The sequence below is a fragment of the Drosophila virilis genome, chromosome 4, assembly GCF_030788295.1.
Source record: "Drosophila virilis strain 15010-1051.87 chromosome 4, Dvir_AGI_RSII-ME, whole genome shotgun sequence".
Taxonomy (NCBI): domain Eukaryota; kingdom Metazoa; phylum Arthropoda; class Insecta; order Diptera; family Drosophilidae; genus Drosophila; species Drosophila virilis.
Genome location: NC_091546.1, coordinates 17,959,507 through 17,976,556, shown reverse-complemented (window position 1 = coordinate 17,976,556; position 17,050 = coordinate 17,959,507). Strand labels below are relative to the sequence as shown.

The 17,050-nt window shown below is 42.1% G+C and overlaps 1 long non-coding RNA gene across 1 annotated transcript in view; it reads right to left on the bottom strand.

Annotated features, from left to right (window-relative positions):
- LOC116651397 (uncharacterized) overlaps positions 1-17,050 on the bottom strand; it is a 151,035-nt gene that overhangs the window by 46,567 nt on the left and 87,418 nt on the right. The window lies entirely within an intron of this gene.

Genomic DNA, 17,050 nt, shown 5'->3' with positions numbered 1-17,050 from the left:
TGCTATTGCAACAAGCCGTGGCAACAGCCCAGCCGGCACCCAATTTCAATTCCAATTCCATGCTACCCATTCCTAGGTAATAAAACAAAAAAAATAAAGTTGCACTTGCCGCATGTTGCCGTTGTTTTTGTTGCTGTTGCTGTTGCTGTTGTTTAGGCGGCGGTTAACGTCAAAAATCGAATTGACACACGATTTTATCACACGCTGTCCCACTCCGCTCCGCTCCACCCCATTCCGTTCCGTCCCGTTCCCTTTGATTCCGTCTCGTGTCCATCTGTCAAACGGCTGAAAATTGCTGCATGCAATTTTCTGACACCTTTGCGGTGACGGGCGCGTCAGACGCTGATGCTGACGCCGTCGCGTCGACTGCGACGCGGCGTCATAAAATCTGTAAATGCTTGGCGCCAGCCATGCCTCTGGCCCTCTGGCCGGCCCCAACCCCTCCCCCTTGCACGTTACGAAAAATGCGTCAAAAACATTTGTTTTGCGAGCAACTTTTTGTTGTTGGCGTTAAATTTAGACCGTGCTGCAGATACATTTGCAACTCATAGCTGCAGCTACATTGTAGCAACAACAACTTTATATTTGAATGGCATTTCTGAACAACCCCTCACCCCTCTCTCAGCCATAACCCAAACCATCCCGCATCGAACAATTAAGCCCAGCCCGCCTGCTAAATTACATTTACACACATCGGATATTTGAAAAAAAAAAAAAAAACGTTTAAATAAAATCTATATCCATATGCAACATTTTCTATATTTTCTACCAAAAACATTTGTGCAAATGTTTATGAGTTGTGGTAAAGCGTCTGTCAGTATTTTTTGGCAACATTTTCATCAGTGCCGCGGGTTGTTTATTTTTCTGTACGCAGCTTCCAATTAATTTACTACAAGACGCAACTGAAAAGGACGCACAATCAAAAGAGGGGCATTTTGTGGAAATCTGAATTTGGGCTAGGATGAGATCTTTGGTTTTATGCTTTAGGTTTTATAGGCGTAGGATGGGATTAAACAATTGGCATTAGAGGTAGATTCGGTTCTCGAAAGAGTTTTTGGAAGAACAGCAGAGTAAAGATTAGAGCTCGAAGACCAGGTATGAGATACTCTGCCGTGTTCTAAGCAAAAATGCAGGCTGCATTGGCATAACCTTAATTGAAACGTAACCTTATTCTTTCACATATCCACACTCTTCTCATTCTTTTCAGTTCATAACAATATAGTCCATAAAACTTCTGAGTCTTATTTACCACTAACAAATTCAATGTTAAACTTTGATTTTTGGTCTTGGAAAGGATGAAGTTACAAATATTCAAGAGTTTTTCTAGCTAGTAAAACGAAAAATTAAATATCTAATGGCAGGCCAAACTACCCTTTGTAGTCAAACCCATTCCGGACACTGCATTTGGCATCTGTCTCTTTATATTAGATTTAAGGGAAACCTTAATTCTGGCACTCTTTGCACTTTTAACAGTTCATTTATTGGTTTATCTACATTCTGGATCGATATGTAGACAAACTCCTATCAAGCCATTCATATTGTTGGCCACAACTTATAGTCACATTATGGAAAGCTTAGCAAACATTTGCCGCATTCATCAAGCGGCAAAGGACCAAGCGGCACTCCTTACACATGCCACACCCACCGCCCAGTCACTCATACACTCACGCTCGGTTCGCTGGCGCACACTGAGAGCCATGGCCACAGCCAGACAAAAACACAACTCAAAATACAATTCATCTGCATAAACATTTGTGGAGCAATTGAAAAACAAACACAAGCCACCAGCAACAACAACAACAACAACATGGGGACAAATATCCCAAAAACAGTGTTGAAAATTCATGTGAGTGATGCGAGTGGATGAATTGCCGCACACTAAACACCCCTCACCTTGCCTCCCCCTGCAGCGCACAAATTAACAGGCAGTCAGCATAGACAGAGGACAGCAGCAACAACACAGGCAAGATGCGCCTGCTGAAGGCGCTCGACTAGCAGACACCCTGCATCCCGTTATATTTTCCGTAAGCATATTTAACAGAATTTGGAAATCGATATTTATCGAAAAATAATCGAAAATTTAATTATCAACTTCTCAGCAGACACATTTCGTCAGGCTATTATTGTTGATTAACATTTTATAAACTCCTTGTAAATGGAAATGTCTTTACAACCGAAGCATATCCTGTCAGAGAATTTTTAATGCGTACAGGGTATAATAAGGAAGAGCATGACGAGCAACAGCATGTGAATGAGAACTGACGTCTATGAAGAAGCATTCATCAGGCCAAAATATCACGGAATCACCAAAGACTCGCAACATGGCTTGGCTTGATGGGTGAGGCGGGGGGTGAGTGAGTGAGAGGGTGAATGGGGCGTGTTGGGTGCCGTCCACAGGCTAAAGATAGTTGCGGCGCCGTTAACTGTGCCAGGGACACAGTGCCAGATCCTGAGTCGAGTAGCTTTTCAGGTGGGGGTGGGGGATGGGCGAATTTTGAATGGTTCGTTTCGCGTTGCTTCAATTGTGATGAAATTCAAATGGAAGCGTTGTGGCAAGCAGACAGCTGTTAGCTGGTCACAGGCAGTCGCATAACGGGAGAAGCGTTCGTAAAACGGTCGGTGAAGGGGGGCGGAGGGGGTGGATGATGTTGGTAACGAGCCCAAACAAAACACTAAACTCTAAAACTGAATGAATGAGTGTCAAGTGTGATATATCACCGCAAAAACAAGACCATAAGCATGAGTGATAAACGCTGTTGAGCTCGCTTGGCGCAATGCAACAACAACACACGCACTCAGACACACACACATACACACACACACATACACATATGTGCATGTGAGTGTGTGTGTGCGTCTGCAGTCATAGACATGTCAACATGTTGATGATGGTAACTAACTAGAGCAGCGCGATAAAACCACGACGAAGGGGTCGCTGAGCGGGCAGGACGGACGGAGGGGGCGCTGCTAGGATGTGGCATGTGTGGATGGACTGCTGCGAATGTGGTGGCATGCAGCGGAGCTTTGGAGTCGCAGGCATCAGACCGAGCAAGCTCTAAACACATTCAAAGTGGCGCACAGTGGTTGCAAATGCATTTGTAAATAGATAGAAGCTAAGCTGAGCGGTTCATTCGACGAGATTAAAAACTAATGTGCACTATTAGAGCACTAATAGGCCTTATATTAAATTGAATTATCTTAGAACTAAATACTCTATATATACTTTATATATATAGACAGTGCTGTGTGGTGCACATACATTCGAGTTCAAAGGCAGCATTCAAGTTCATTTTGTAACGTTAGTTAATTCAATTGAAATATTCCTTTTATATTCACACGATTCCCTTATAAGATTTTTTTGTCGCGCTATGAAATGCAGCGTAATGAACTAACTTATATTATGGTAATATTAAATAAATAATATTTAATTTTTTTAATTTTCTAAAACTTGGTAAACGTGTCATGCCCTTCTCTCTAGAATTGCTGTGATTAAATGGTTTACAAGTTTTGCTTTAACAACACTGGAAATTTAATGTTCGCTTGTTGACAAACACTCTGGCAACACTGTGCCACAGCGCAATGCTTTCAAATGCTTGCAACATACTGCGGCAATCACGTGTGATGAACTGTAGAGGCACACAGGATTAGGAGTTCCCGGAGGCAGGGTGAGGACTTAACGCGCTGTGGCCGCTGTTGTGTGTTTTGTATTCGTTTTTGTTGTTGTTGTTGTTGCTGCTGTTGTTATTGTTGTTGGCAAAAAGGCGTCAAGGCGTTTAAGCCGAAAACAAAAACTGGCAACTAGGAATTCATTGGCCAAAAACAATGCAATTAATTTCACTTACCCGTCGCCGTTGCCTCTGTGAATGATGATGCCATCGCTGCTGCTGTTGCTGTTTCTGCTGTAGTTGTATGTTGCTGATGGTGCGACAGCAACAACTGCCTGTTGTTGTTGCTGTTGCTGATCCAGTGACTCCAGCTTCAGCATGTGGCGGAAGTGTCAACGAGCGGCTTTCACTGAGCGGCTGTTGCCGGTGATGAATTTCATAGTTGTTGATTTTATGATTGCCGTTGCTTGTTGTTGTTGTTGTTGTTGCCTCTATTGCTGTTGTTTGTTGCTGCTAACATTTCAGTTGTTTGATGCTGTTGCCGTCATCGCTGGGGCCGGGTGGCTGGTTCACATGTGCCCAGCTTTTTACAATTGTCAACTTCAAGTTTATTGCCGCTGTTGTTAGCGACATTGTTGTTGTTGTTGTTGTTGCTGCTGCTGTTGTTGCTGCTGCTGTTGTTGTTGCTGCTGCTGCTGTTGTCCTTGTTGCTGTCGCTGTCAACAGCAGTTTGTGCTCTCCCTGTGAGGTGTGTGCGTGTGTGTGTGTGTGTGGTAGTTTTTGTCTCGCTGTTTCTGCTGTCTCTGTTGGTGCCTTCATCAGCAACAGTCAGCCTGGCTGGCAGCAACATTATGCCGCATGTCAAAGGACGGACACTGTCACATCGTGAATCCTTCAACACCAGTTCTAGTTGATGCCCGCTGACTGGCCGGTCAGGTGTCCGACCATGTCGGGACGCTTTGTGGTCCAACGCAAATCTAAGCAATTTGCATTGTCGCTGTTGTTGTTGACGATTTGGTCACACGACTCCGCAATTTGTGCGACCGCAAAACGCAGCTACCCGCCGCTCCGATTTCCGCCCTTCGTATCCACACTCCTGTTCAGGCCAAGGCCGCGTCCGAGGCCAACACCAGCGTCATCCACTTTAGCAACTGTTTTCGCTTGTCAAATCGACAAATGCTGCTGATGTGTCTCTCGGCTTGGACGCTGTTGATTTCCCACATTCGACTGAGTTTAAGAGTTGAATCGAAATTGTTTTGACATTGATTTTAGCTGAAGTTGATGTTTGGCGCTGGCTTAAATTAAATTGACAACAGGCATATTTGCTAAATAAATTACCTTGTTGGCTTCTAAGCACATTAGACAATTCATTTTGGATGAGTTAAGAATAGATTAAGTGTGCTACATATTTGTAGCAAGTATGCTTTCATATAGACAGAAATTCCAGTCATTTATATACATAAGTTATATATTCAACCCCAAAAAGTTCGCTCCATTTCCACCATTCAAATTGTCTCTTAATCGATAACATTTCAGTTAGCGCGATAGCGATAATTTCTTAGCAAGCGAAGAAAAATTTTGAAAAAAATGTATATTATGCATTAATATTAATTAGGGTTTTTAGGCTTCCTCTGTGGTATGCTATAATTTTCTTTATCGTTTCTCCCAAGAACTCGGCTCCAAAGAACTTCATGGCTTTTTATACTGCATACTATTTGGTCAAAATTGATAGGGAGCAGTTTTTTGAAAGCTGATCTCGACTGCAAGTATTTTGCACCATAATAGCTGCCAAATGATGTGTCGTTTATTCAAAGTGAGGGGAACCGAATCTTTGACTTTGCTGTGGTTCCTTCCAGTCTGGTCATACCTTTCCGGTTTTGGCTGATGCCTTTTGGCTTATCATGGGCCGCCATCGTGATGGCCTCATCATATTTTCGCAACATTTTTCAACACCAGAATGCGAGGATCGTTTATCAAGCGGCCGGTATGAAGGATCTGCCAAGAGCTGCTGCAGATGCTCCACACGGGATGGCCGAAAGCGAGACGGGCAGATAGAAAAGAGAAACGCGAATAAATTACGCACATCTGTCAACTCTTGAATTAGCCATTAAGGCACAAAATGTGCAACATTAATAACTGACACGACGCCCGATTTGATTCGTGCAAGCGAGATAGCACTCAGTCGACAGAGCGGAAGAGGGAGAGAGAGAGAGAGAGGGAGAGGGAGAGAGAGTGTGTTGCACATGCGCGCTATGTCAATGTCAGCGGCAACAAAAGTGGTTGCAACGGCGGCTGCTGATCTCGGACAGCGCATGCGCAGCGTCCTAATTGAAAGAAATTACTTTGAGTCGACCATGTCATTTGTCACCTTTTTGTTGTGGACTTAGGATGACTGCTGGCAAGAGGGGGAAGCAGGAGGCAGCAGGAGGAGGCTACGTTGTCGCCAGACTGTGGTGTGATATTATGATTGAAATTAATACCAGCCCACAACATCGGCAATTGTTGAGGATTACAATATAACCATAAAGTGGACTTGGTAAAACTAATGAGTAGTAGCTCAGCTCGTGACACCATGGAGGTAGTATTAGTATGCACGGATACCCTGCTTGACACAATAAAGAGACTTGCTGTAAAAGAAAAGCTGAAAGAATCTTTTTGATAACTAAACTATTTGAATTTTTGATTTTTATACATTTATTACGCACATTATCGGGCTAAGTGTTAATTAAAATTGCTGGATTTTCATAAATGTGCCCATAAGGCCTTCATGTATTTTGACGATGCAAACAATCTTAGGTGAAGCATGGGACGAAATTCCGAAATATACGAAATATCAGGTTGGGAATCCCTTCAAATATTTTGCCTCGCGCAAAATGACACAAGGGAAACTGTGAAAATGCTAATGATACTAACAGGGCCAGTTAAGGGGGAAAATTGAGCGCGCACACACACAACTACACACACACACACACACACAGCCAACGGACACACTCCAAATTAAAAGCCGAGTATACAAGTTAAATTAAGACACTCAAAAATGATTAAGAAATGCAAAAACAAAAGACGAATAAAAAGAAATGCGTAGAAGAGAGAGAAAGAGAGAGAGAGAGAGTGAGAGAGAGAGAGAGAGAGGTGAGTAGTGGGAGACCACAAAAGAAATGAACGTAAAACCGAAAGCCAAAACCAAACCAAACCAAAAATGAAATGAAATGAAATGAGAGCCCCGCCGCACTGATGGAGCAGATGATATGCCCGCGGGAATCGTTGCTTTAGATGAAGCCAGCAGGGGAAAAGGAAAAATTGTGAAAAGGAAAAGCCAAAGCCAATGAAAAACTTTAAGAAATACCCCAAACCCGAGCTCAGGCCGAAGCCCAGCCCAAATGAGGCAACATGCGAAAAGCGAGAAAAACATTTTGTAATAATTTCATTTTGCAAATGACGTGCGAGTAACGAAACAAAAGAAATTAAATTTAACATACAAAGGGCGCCAACTGAGAGTGGGAGGGAGGAGCCCAGCAAACGTCATGGGCGCCGAAGGCTGTGGGGTTGGCTAAGGGACGGGGGGAGGGGGTGAAGTACTCCGAATTGCCTTATGCATTATGAAAGTGATGTCTTAGTCGGCAAAAGCCGGACAACAAACTATTCTGCAGCGCGAATTGCGTTTTCATTTTCACATTTTCTCGCTTTTTTTTTAATGTCACTGAGAATTATATTAGAGCATGGAAACAGAGGTGCAATAAAATTGTGCTTACTAATGTGCGCCCGGTCTGTGTCGAGGAGCAGATGCGACTGCGATAGCCTCCACAGACAGACGTTGATAAAAACTCATTTCAACTGATGGCCCGACTCCGAGTCCGAACGCGACCCCGCTACCTCCTGCAACCCTCTGGCAAATGGTGTCCAATGGAGCGTTATGGCGCCCAACCAGCTTCCAGTTCCACATGCCCAGTCGAGACTCCTTTCGTTTGACGTACAAATGCAGCACGTTTTGACGACTCCTGACATGACGAGTGCAAAAGCTCCGTCAGGTCCCCACCAAGCTCCAATTGCCGCCCACCAACCGCTGCCTGCCGCACGCCGCCCGCCGGCTGCTGCTGCTGCTGCTGCTGCTGACGTTGGCAACATTCAGCCCCGGACGCTGGCTTCTGCTCCTGCTGCTGGCCCAGCGCCGGTCGTCGCCATCGTTGCGTTATATTTTAATATATTTGATACAGACCATTACTTTTAACGATTATTTTCTAAAGTAATTACGTTTCAAGTACGAAATATGAAGAAGCAACGGGCAGCGGCCAACTGCCAACTCGTCTCACATGGCTAGTGGCAGCTCTCTCTCTCTCTCTCTCTCTCCCCATCTTCCTGCCCCTCTCTGGGTGTGTGTGGGGTTACGGCTAGTCGCCACATTAAAATGAAATGTTCACACAGTCAACTCGTAGCTGCACATTACGTACCAACTAACGACAGCGTCTAGGCCCAAACTGCCTCGCCTCCAAGCTGCTTTTGTACACTTAACCCAACTCAACCCTTTGACGAGCCATGAATTTCATTTGCGAAGCTTTACCGTAGAGGCGACAAAAAAATAAATATATAGTATATATGGAGAGAGATAGAGCGAGAGAGAGAGAGTTCGCTTCAAGTTGGGCACTTTTTATCGCCATTTTAATGAATATTGCTTTTGGCTTTTAATATTTGTTGGCATGCTAAGAAGTTGGCCCCGGCCAAATCTCAGCCATGGTGATTAGTTCAGCAATGGAGGTAAGTTGATGCCAACTGGGGATTAGCCCAAACTGAAAGCTGAAGCCATCAAGCTTTTGCTTAAACTACACATGATTTAGTTATTTTATAGTAGAAGGGCTTTGGCTCAAGGCAAATAATGCAATTTGGCCTTAAGACTGTTTCATATAATGATCCTCTCTTAACTTTATACAACACCATTTGCTTAAGAACGGTGCTCATCAAAGTTTATATGTACTTATAACAATATCGCGGTGGTATATCAAAAACAATATTTCGTATTTGAATAAAAATGTAAACATTGATGAAAAAAAATATTAAAATAAAATTTTCAAGTTTGAGGTATATGTTTGGGTGCACTGACTTCTTCAAGCAATCGAAATAAGGGTTTTGGGTGAAAATCATTTAAATTCATATTATTGATATATTTCTTTTATTAATTATAGTGTTGAATATAAAAAATAAATAGGCTCTCATAAGAGCAAGCGGCCAACGAAAATATAGTTATAGATATATAGATGTGTGGATATATAGATACAAAATTATGTAAATATAAAAATCTTCGAATGTGCTAGGATATTAAATCTTTTGCAGTCTAAAGAAAACACTTTCATCGTGTATATATTTTATTTTCGCCTAGATACGATCATTTTCAGTCGGCTCTGATCCAGATTCCCATCATTATATCAAACAAGTTTTTGATGGGTGGCCCCCGTTCGCTGGGGAAGGGACAGTCTGTCTGCAAGGAAGTGTTGTATGAAAAAAAAAAGTAGTTGCATGTCACAGAGTTTGATGCAAAAGGGATATCAAAAGCTCAGCTACAGAGAACAACAAGAGAAACAACAACAACAAGTGAGCAACTAAATTATACCTTTGAGAGTAATTTACGTGCTTTCGTTCTTTATTAGATGAAGAGCAGAAATTCTGTGGGGGGCAACGAATAGATAGGACAGCCAAAGCAGAGCCCAGAAACAAAAAACTCAACCAAAAAAAAAGAAAAGAGGTGAGACAGCGCTCACAGGGGCCAATGGCCAACCCACCCAACCCGAACTTGTCATGATGTATTTGTTGTTTTTGTGTCCAGTTTTTCAGACTCACCTCAAGCTCAGCGTCAGCCGTGTTGTTGGTTTTGGTTTTGTTTTAGGTTTATTTTTATATTTTGAGGGTTTTTTTCCGTGTGTTTTTGTTGTGGGTGATTTACAGACACTTTGACGTCCGTCCGAGTTGACGGTTGACCCATTAGTGGAATGCCCAGGGAAGCCTCCCTGGGGTCGCGTCGCGCCCCTGACTTGACCGGGCGTGTGTCCAGTGTGGGAATGGAAGAGAGAGAGAGAGGGAGGGAGAGGTAGAGTTTGGACGTGCAAAGAACAAAACAAAATCATGAAATCATTGTTCATGATGATGTGCAATACATTATCCCATGCCCATTCAATGGAGACATACCTCAAAGGACGAATCCTTTGGTCGTGTGGCTCTTTGTCTTTCTCACATTTTGTTGGTGCTTTTGGCCATGAGTGATTTCAGCTGGACTCAATCCAGTTGGGACGTATTCATCAATAATTCAAGCACACTTTTCAACCGCCTGTTGTTGTCCTTGTTCCATTTCTGCATAAAAATTGCATCCGAAGCGGTCAAGAGCTTAGACCAAGTCGCATTAAAGAGCTGATGGCTCTGATAGCTCTTCAGGCCCAAAACGAAAAACGACCCAGCCATCGGCCCATTTCTCCCCGCTCCTTAAAAATGAGTCCAAGCAGTTCGCATACAATCACCTCAATTGTTGTGGTCCTGTCCTGACGACGGCACCGCATCACGTTCGAGCTCAGGTTCACATTCATGTCCTGTCCTGTGGTGTCGCAACCCTCGGTTCAAAGCACCAGACGTTCTATATAACAATTGGTAGAGCTCCTTCTGGCTGTAGCAGCAGCAGCAGCAGCTGCTGCTGTCCGCCAAGGCTTCTGTCAAAGTCGAAATGGGCGATGGGCATCTTCGAGAGCAATTGGCTAATTGATTTCGATTCTTTTGGCTGTTCGAAGGTTCACACGTTCTATCGTACTAGCAGGGGTGATGATGTTGAAGGAGGTGAGGGGGAGGGGGGGGGAGGGTTATCATTAGGTGGAAAGCAAACGTTTGCAGGACCTTTGTCGACATTATTGTCCTTGTCCATCTGTGATTTCTATTTGCCAGGGCTAATTTCAAGCAAGACGCCGACACAGCAAACGGTCAAAAGTTATTCGTCTTCTTTGAACTTAGTACGTCGAAATAAGAAGAAGACTTTCCAACACACGCACACACATATACACATTGATTAAAATGTTGTACTACAAGCCCCAGTCCGCCCGCTCGCCATTTCTATTGCCACCACTTGCAGAAATGTGCGGTAACCAGTTTTCTTTTAACTGAAATTGTCATCAAGTGTCTGCGCAATTTCGATGTGTGCAAACAAGTGCAGTTCCAGTAAACGCCCCACTCTACCCTATAAACAGCCCCCCCCCAGCCAACCCACTCCTACTCTCATGTTTAGTGCATTGCTTTTAATTACAAGTCGACAAGAACTCGAATCCCACTGGTCCAGCGCTATAGCGAAAGCTAGCGCCCGAGCCAAGACAACCCATCAGCGTCATCCTTGCATCATCAGCAGCAGAAGGAATAACTGGAGTTGGAGTTGGGGTAGGAGCAGGAGCAGCTGCAGCTGGAATAGCGATAAAAGTTGCAATACTTATCCGGACTGAGCGGAGCGTAGGTCAGGGGATACTCTTAATAATTGATTCACGGGTGTTTCTTAAAGAACGGCATCCGATTGAGTTGAATTGAAACTCTTATAGTTTAAAGAGTAAGTAAACGATAAAAGTGAGCTTAGACTTACGAAAACTGTACCAATTGTGCAATAGAAGAAGGAACAAAAACTCAACACGGTATGGAAGAGATCACAATAGGCATCAAGATGTTATATATTTAAATATTTGCTTAATCGGTTTTAATTCTGAAATAACTTAAGCCCCTTTTTCAACACTCTTTTAACTAAGAAATATATATACATAAGGAACAACCCTTTTGACGAATGACAGTGGATCTTTTATATTATTCAGACAATCCAATCTGTTTCATTTTTTGCATTAGACAAAATTCTGTTAAAATGAAATTCTGTTAATAGAAGACTTTTCTTTTTTTTATGAATTCAATTTGTTTTATTACGCGGGAATCGTTCAGTACGGAGCTATCAATATTACAAAAAAACGAAAATAACCTTCAAGACAAATTTTATTTAACCAAAACTTAAAATAGAAACTAGAGCTTGTACTTAATTAATTGACATTATTATTCACAAATGAAATCTTTTGAGCTTTCTTGAAATTCTCAAACTCTATAAAAATGCTTATTAAAAAGCAGCCCCCTTTGGTAGGCCACGCCACTGGACAGCAAAACCCCAAACACAAACATTCAGTTTTCAGTTTTATTTTCAGTGAATTTTTGTGTTGTCTGTGGAGACTTTTGATGCACAGCCAAAAACGCAGCAATTTTTGTGGTTAGTTTTAAATGCTGCCCTCGTAGCTGAACAGCTCCAAAGTGGCGCATGTCTTGGCCCCTGACTCCCTGGCACCCTGGCTTGCTGGCTGGCAAAGTCAACAGCAAGACAAAGATTTGGACATTCTGCTAGCGAGTTGAGACTCGAAGTTGTCATTTCAGTTCACACAATGCCCACGAATTGATCCGAAAATTGATTCGGTTGCATGTGACATGTGTACGGAATTGTTTTTTGGCACTGCCAAGCGCAGAGCTCAAGTAAAGGGAATGTGCTGTAATTATTGGTAGAAATGCAATAGCAGCGCCATTTAGCCATTTAGCGGACAGCCCTTCCCCACGATATTTAGAGGTTTCTTTTGAGGAGCGGTGAGGGGGGTGGGGGTGGGGGAGATTGCACAAATCTTTTACAAATCAAAAGCATGCCGGAGCAGGCGGCATACCAAATGTGGCTGCTTTGAGGCTAATTAGTGCGGTCACTTGGTTGCCTTCTCCTTTATTTGTTTTCTTCTTTATTTTTTTTTTTATATTTTTAATTAGAGACGCAGCGAAAGGACAAAGATGCGTCAGGACAGTCGACAGTCGGCAGTCGACAACAAACAAAAGATATCAAGAATTTCATTTCTTGGCACCCAACAAGACTCGGGCGGAGGCGGCAATTGAAGATGAGAGCAAAGGCAAAGAAAATAAAAAGGAAACGCAACGCAACGCAAAGACGACAACGGCTATCACAAAACGGACGCATTTGGCTAAAATAAAGAAAATGCCAGCGAATTAGCAACGCCAAGCCGAGCCAAGACAGCTCACCACGGACCGCGGACCACAGAGCCGGGCGATGAATTGCCCATGTCCATGTCCATGTCGGTTCACATTTTTTCGCTGGTTTCGGCACAAGGCGCAAGATGCGCTTTAAAATTCCACTGATAACAGGCAGCCGCTGCCCGCTACCCGCTTTTCTTGCCCAAATCCAGACCCATTTCCATGCCCATTCCCATTGCCATATAGCCACTGGCGTTGGCACTGGCTCTAAGAAGGCGTCAGTGTCAGCGACAGGCACAAGAAATGTGTCCCAAGCAATTACCATCGCAACTCCTGGTGCTCCTGGTCAAGGGTGTCCAGCAGCAGTCGCTGAGCGTCTGCTTGGATTTCGGTTTGAAGCTGAAACAGAAGTTCCGCATGGAACTTTTATTGAAACTGAAATAATATGCAACCTTTCAAGAGCATTAGCTTTGGGGCTTGACGTGAAGACTGTAAGCAAATATTTTATTTTGTGTGGGAAGTGCCAAGAACTGATATTATTTAGATATATTTAAGAAAACTTAGGCCTTGCATCAATCTTACGTTAAATATGCACAAGTTTGAGTAAGTTGAAGCTGCGAATTTGTATTGAAATTTTTTTTGGTCTTGCAGAGAAACGTTTACTAAAAACCTAACACGATATTCTTAAGAAAGACTTAGTATTTCTATATATCTTAATGTTAATATATACTACTAGCGGGTATAATCCGGCCTTGTTCGTGGTAAATAAAATAAATTTTCTCAAAAAGCCCAAAATGTTTGTGAAATTGATCATTTGGTTTTCATGTAGAGCTTTGGATATTAGTTTTAGACATTTCGAACAAAACCTAAAAACAAAAATAATGTTGCCAGATTTAGATGCAAAATTAAAATAGAAGCCAAACCATGAACAAAAAGCCAAGCCTCATGAAAATCGGATGAGATTTTACCAAGTTATGATGGTGGAAAATGTTAACCTATCTCTATGTAGGATATTTGGGAGCACCTTATTTTCATGAATTTCGATCAAATGAAGTTTGACCGAGAAATGAGCAGATTTCATTTAAAATAAGGAAGTTCATTCTTTAATGAATGCGAAGGAGCTATTCACAAAATTTAACAATACTGCCCAAGCAATTTCAATATATTTCCCTGTTAATATGTGTACCACATCTGGCAGATTTATTCCATAGCTCTGGGAAACATCTGCAATTGTGTGTGTGGCTACATATGATGCGCATCCATCAGCACTTTTATACCAGAATCCCATGATTGATAGACTGAGAATCAAAATCTGCTGCTGAACTCGTATTATCTGCAACATTCCAGGCGAATGATCAATTTAATTGCGGTTATATATCAAAACGATGTGGAAATATGCTCGATGCCTGAAATCTGGCCATATAATTCACACATAAAAATATAAAGAAGAAGAAGCAGTGAAGAATCGAACAAAAAAATAAATTATAATTCATAAATTAAAACAATGCCCGTTCGCACTTTCGCACTGGGGGTGGCCGGTCGGCCGCTGTTCTAAATATTCTATTCGAACTGGGGAGTCGTATTGGCAAAATTTATACCCTGCCTGCCAACTGCGACGGCGACGGCGACTGCTGTTGTTGGTGCGAAGAGATTCCCCATATCAAAATAAACAAATCATCAATCAAGCGATCTGCACGCCACAAAACAAGCAGCCACACCCGATCGCGACGACCCGGTGCGGTCCGTATTCTGGGGGCATCGGATCGAATCGAATCGGATCGGGTCGGGTCGGGTAGGGGCTGGGATTGCGTTTGCGGTCGGTGCTATCGGTGGTGCGAGGCAGCTAGCTGGGGATATCTTTGACAGTTTGCCCAACTTAAACAAGCATCGGGCGGGCGGTCGACTGTCGACTGTCGATTGGAGCAGCAGCTGGAATACTCATATATGCACTCAAGCAATCAACAGGCGCGAGAAACGGAGACGAAGTTTTTCTTTTTTCCAGCGGTGTTTGCTGTGGTTTTGTGGTTCTGCTCTGCGGCCCTGTGCCCCACCACGCAACTGCTGTCTTCTGCACAGCAGTTGGCATTCCTGGCCAACTTGATAGACATTGCCACATCGAGTACACTCCGATGCATAATTGGAATACATTTAAGAATAAAATGCATTTACTATCTTAGAAACTAAATAAAATGTTGTTCAATGCTTTCAGCACACATTCAAAAGATGTTATTAAATGCATCTTAAAGTGCTTATTATAAAAATAAATAAATATCTAGAAAATTCAATAAATAAGTTTTTGGCCTAATGAAGTCAAGAGAAAGGAAGCAAGGCAAGGTGTAAAATGTTAGTAATAATTGTTGTGATAACAATCTGATCATAACGTAATAATTTTCTTGTAATTTTGTTTTAAAAACTAAGAAACTCTTTTGTATAAGCTAAAGCCGAGGTAAAGGAGGATTAGGTTTATGTATTATTATTTATTTATTATTATTTATTTGTTAAGCAACATTTTGTTTTAATGCTTTCCTTTTTTTAGGTCTTGTAACTTTATTTTTTATTTTATTTTATTTTTTTTTTTTTGGGAAAACGAAAAGATTTCTTTATTTAAAACCCAGTAATTAATGTTTTGACATTAAGCTTAATCACAATATATTTTTAAATTTATTACAAAATTTTAAAGAAACCGCAGGTTTGCGTTTTTAGAAACAAATAAATATTTTTCACAATTTAATTAAAATATTTTATATTATTTGCAGGCCAAGAATAATTCGTTACAGCCACATATTTATGAAACGTGCTGTAGAATAGAGAGAAAGATCGCTTGATACGCTCTGTCCAAAACATTATTTCCCCCCTCTCACTCTCTTCCTTGGGCAGCCTCCACCTTTTCCGCACCATCTCTTTCTGTACTCTGTGCTATTTTCCGTACGGCAAGACATGCAATTATGAGAACTGAAATCAAGTGGCTCGACAGCTCACAGTTGGCTCTGCAATGGGATTTGGGGGATAACGGGCGGATCGGATCGGATCGGATGGTTTGGGATTGGATTGGATTGGCAACCTAACTCGTGGCGGGCATGACAGGTCCGCGATCGAATCAATATCGCATCGTGTGCGGGTGGCCAGCAGCCGGTATGTGTGTGTCTGTGCAAATGTTTGTCTGGGAATCAACGCCTCGGCGAAATGATTTGTTTATTATTTCTTATGGAGTGTTTTTGTTTGGCATGCGATTACGTTCTGACAGGCGACGGCAACGGCGACGGCTATGTCGATAGCAACAACAACAATAACAACAACAACAACAACAAAAACGTCGAGCCGAGTCCATATAGAGAGCAGCTGGTTGACGCCGATCGGCATAAACAATGGCAGCCACCACGATCCACCAATGAGCGGCTACCGGGCTGCACCCGGACATCTCCAAACGTTGACATCTGGGCCTGGCCCAGCCATCCTCCTCCCCCTGGCTGATGCACAGACAATGGCCACTTTGTTAGCCGCCGCTCGCTGCTCCGCCAATGGTAGCAGCGGTTTTTTTCAGCCAAAGGTGGCTCCCGTTGCCCCCAGTTGACATTGATACATGGCCAGGCTGTAAGTTTGATAGCTGCTACCATTGTTACATTTTTTTTCCTTTATTTTTCTTCTTATTTTTTTTTGCCCACTGCCAAAGTCGCCGAGCAGGTTTTCTCAATTGGTCTCCTTTTTTCTTGTGCTCTTGGCTGTTAATGCTCATTGGCTGACCGATCCAAGTGGACATCAATTACCTTCGCAAATGGCACTTGCTCTTGGAGAGGAGACAGTGAAACGAGTCAACGTTACTCAGAAATTGCCTCAAGTCTGAATTTCCATTTGTGCAATTTGTTTACTTTTGTTTTTTAATTAATTTGGCAGCAACAAATTCATCAATTTGATATATATTTTCTTGATTTACAGCCCAAGTGGGCGTGGTAAATAGTTTTCACAATTTTGAAAATCTATTTTATGCTAAGATAGAACTCGATGTACGAACTTTAAACTTCGAATATCTAGTAATTCGTTAATAATCGTGGCGAAATTTTATTTATTGATGCTTTTATACTTTTTTATTTATAGTATGCGCTGATCTTCACCAAGCGATGGAGTTTGAACTAAGGTAAAGTAACAATGTTTTATATTGGTGGATATTCAGAACAAAAGGGATTGGGCGCTTGGGCTAATACTTCGCCTCTCTGTGGCTCAGCCATATATAATAAAAATGTATAATATATAATATAAAAAATATTATTTATAATATATATTATATTATATATTTATTAATATATAATATATGATATATAATATATAAGATATAATATATTATATATAATATAATATAATACATAATTTAATATATATATAAAGAGCTAGCTTTCCGTCTGTATACGCTTTTTGATTTCGTAAACTACACAATTTTCATA